The sequence below is a fragment of the Macrotis lagotis genome, chromosome 1 (genome assembly GCF_037893015.1).
Source record: "Macrotis lagotis isolate mMagLag1 chromosome 1, bilby.v1.9.chrom.fasta, whole genome shotgun sequence".
Taxonomy (NCBI): Eukaryota; Metazoa; Chordata; class Mammalia; order Peramelemorphia; family Peramelidae; genus Macrotis; species Macrotis lagotis.
The window spans coordinates 206,498,416-206,502,005 of NC_133658.1; the positions used below are offsets into that span (position 1 = coordinate 206,498,416).

General features: G+C 35.6%; 1 pseudogene; it reads right to left on the minus strand.

The window, feature by feature from the left end:
• Positions 1–2,636: 2,636 nt before the first annotated feature.
• LOC141515155 (small ribosomal subunit protein uS5 pseudogene) lies at positions 2,637–3,167 on the minus strand (annotated as a pseudogene).
• Between the last annotated feature and the right edge of the window lie 423 nt (positions 3,168–3,590).

Below are 3,590 nucleotides of genomic sequence, written 5' to 3' on the forward strand. Positions count from 1 at the left end.
ATCTAAGTAAATTATAACCATAACCCCTAATAAGCTTGTTAAAGAAAGAAATAAGGTTAGTCTGAGATGACCTCTTCCTCTTCATGATGAAACTCTTTGTAACTGTTATTTCTTTCTTTAGATATTCACTCAATAGTTCATTTTAAAATCTTCATTGAATCATGCTTGTATGACTAGAAACAAACAGAAGTCTCTAGTTTTAACTGTTTCATTTTTCTGATAAGACTTAGAGAAATTAGACAACTTTCCTTATAGTCAATTGGGCAACTATGTGGAGCAATGGATAGAGCCCTAGACCTGGAATCAGAATGACCTGAGTTCAAATTCAGTCTCAGAGGTTTATTAGCTGTGGGTTAAGAAAATCACTTAACTCTGATAACTTCAGTGACTGCATCTGTAAAATGAGATGGCAAAGGAAATGATAAACCAATGCAATTTCTTTGCCTTGAAAGTCATAGATGGGATCATGAAGAGTTGTATACAACTAAAATGATTGAACAACAACAGTCACTTGGGTAATGAGTAACAGAACTATGAATAAGGATCCAAGAACCAAAACTGGTGGTATAGTTTATATATTATATTCTCTTCCAAAATAAAAAACCCTCTATTTTTAATCTCTTGAAATATAGAAATACAAAATTATTTTTATCACAATGATTTTATTTGGATCCAGAAATGATAGCAATAACAATGAAAAGAAGAAATTGTAGTTATAAAAACAGGTGAAGAGGCAATACAACTAATCCTATTTTCTGATGAGAAAATGATGATGATGAAGGCAATGATGATATTAATTCAATTACTAGCTTTACCAAAATCTTTAACTACAAGATAAACTTACAAAACCAATAGTATTTCTATATAATAACAAACCTTAGACATATTAATAGAAAGAGGACTCACATTCAAAATAATCTCTAAATAAATAAAATTTTTAAGGGTCAGTCTACTAAAGCACACTCAATATTCCTTTAGATTCAATATAAAGTGCTTTTTAAAAAAATAAAGAACTTTAATACTTAAGGATTACTTACTGATCATGGTTGGACCCTGACAATATAACAAAAATGGCAATTCCAAAAAAAAGTTTATTTACTATTTTAATATTATTAATCTATCAAGATACCCTTTATGTAACTTGATGAAATGATAAAATTCATTTAGAAGTACAAAAGATCAAGAATATCAAGGGAAATTATAAAAAAGAGATTAAAGAGGGAAATATATTATAAAAAGCATTCATTCATACTATTTTGAATTGGTTAGAAATAGAGAAGAAAGGCAATAGAATTGGCCAGATAAGAGAGAATTTTATTTTTTTTTAAGTTTAATGGCCTTTATTTTTTAAAAAAGTCTTTAGGACTACAAATTACAAAGGAAGCAGATCACTACAGTAGAAACCTATTAGATAAGCTACATAATATCTATGTATGAAAACTTAAACACACTCCACTCACAAGGACTATCGGTTATAATGCTCTTCCTTATAAGGCTATTATAGTTTCAAATTATATTACACTTCATTTCCTTAAGGTGTACTTTTAATTTCAAATAAATTCTTGCCTCTTAATGGCACATGCTAAAATAGGGCATATTTCACTGATGTCCTAGTGACAACTGTTTCCAGCTTTGGTGAAGAGTTAAGAACACCTTATTTCAAAATGGTCACTTAATTGTTTCCCCTACCACAGAATTTAGCTGCCAAAAAATGAGGCAACAATCACCTACTTATTTTCTAATGGCTATGCTATGTATGTCGACAAGATAAAGTAAAGTAAAAAGGTAATCCATCAGAATAAAAAGATTGAGAGCTGGAAAGGAAACTTTTTTGGCTTGTGGCAGAAAAAAAAATGGTAACTGGGGTAGATATTAGGCAGATGCTTACATCATCCCTGTATATGCTAAAGAATGAAGACAGTCCAATATGGCCAAGTGGTATCACATCATTGCATTTCAATACAAACAAACAGGATGACTCTAAACCAAAAGGACAGATCTGATGTTTGGAGTTCCAAAGGGGATCTTTGTAATCTATAATTACTGGTCACTTAACATACTAAGGAATTTTACTGGGTTTAGGATATTTGTCATTTCTACACATTCACTCCCTTTAATGATTCTTATCCTATGAACTTAGGATTCAAGAGTGCAAAATACTGTAAATGACAAGACTATTTTAACAATACACTTTTACATAGGCCTGGACATGGTGGCATAACAGAAGCTCACCTACTTTTACTGGCTAAAACACTGAATGCAGAAAAATATGCAACGTAGAGATCTTAATTTTCTTCTTTCCATCTATTTCCCCTGGTCACTTGTGCTGCCTTCATTTTTATGAAATGCTTCCACAAATTTCTTCACTTACAAAGTGAGAAACCAGGGAGGCAAGGGGGGGATAGACATTTTAGCTGTAGGTTACTTGGAAATCTTTTTACTTAAACTTTGAATAATGCCAAAAAATAATACATGTTATAAAGAAATACTTTTTTTTTTAGTAGTATCAACAAAAAAGTGAGCTAATTACTTTAGAATCAATGTTCAGAAATTAACCCATGTCTTCTAACATCTGATGAATGGGTTCTGAAGACCATTTAATGCTGCCTTTTCATTTCCACAGGTCTGGGGTTAGGTTAGCTGTATGTTTTAGAGATGGCATCAAAGGTAGCTTTAGCAAAGTTGCCCAGAGTTGCAGTACAGCCTCTTGCAGAAGTGTAGCCGTCATCAATTGCAGCCATCATTAGGAGCTTCTTAGGCACAGGAGCAGAAACAATGCCAGTACCTCTAGGTGCGGGGATCAGGGGCACCAGAACCCATCCACATCGCCCAGTGACCTTGCAGGGCACTGTGTGAGGCTTGCCAGTCTTGTTCCCCCAGTAGCCGCATCTCACAGGAACGACGGAAAGCTTGGCCAGAATGATAGCACCACGCATTGCTGTGGCCACGTCCTTGGAACACTTGACACCCAGACCAACATGGCCATTGTAATCACCAATAGCCACAAAGACCTTGAACCTGGTACTTGTTACAGCTCTAGTTTGTTTCTGAACAGGCATGATCTTCAGAACCTCATCTTTCAATGAAGATCCCAGGAAGAAATCTATGATCTCAGACTTGAGAGAAAGGGAGAAAAGAGAAATCTCTTCCAAAGACTTGATCTTCATGTCCTTGACCAGGTGGCCCAGCTTAGGGACAGGAGCCCACTCCTTGTCTCCGGCCTTTCCTCCCCCGCGCGACCACAGCCCCGGCCCCTGCCCCGGCCTCGGCTGCCGAAGCCACCGGGGAAGCCTCCGCAGGCTCCAACACCCGGGCCGGGGCCTCCCGCTCCTCCTGCAGCACCGGCGTGGTCCGCCATTTGGTGTTCCCTGGAAGTAGAAGCAAGAGAGAATTTTAAAATGGAACTGAATAACTCATTGTTAAATAATCCCTAAAAAATAAATTCCTTAAGAAAACTTTATCTGATAAAAACTATTGATAAAACTGAAAAATAGTTTGGAAGAAACTAAACTTAGACTATCTTATGCCATATCTAAAATACATTCTAAATTGATAGATGACCTTAATACTAAAGATTGTATTTATGAAAA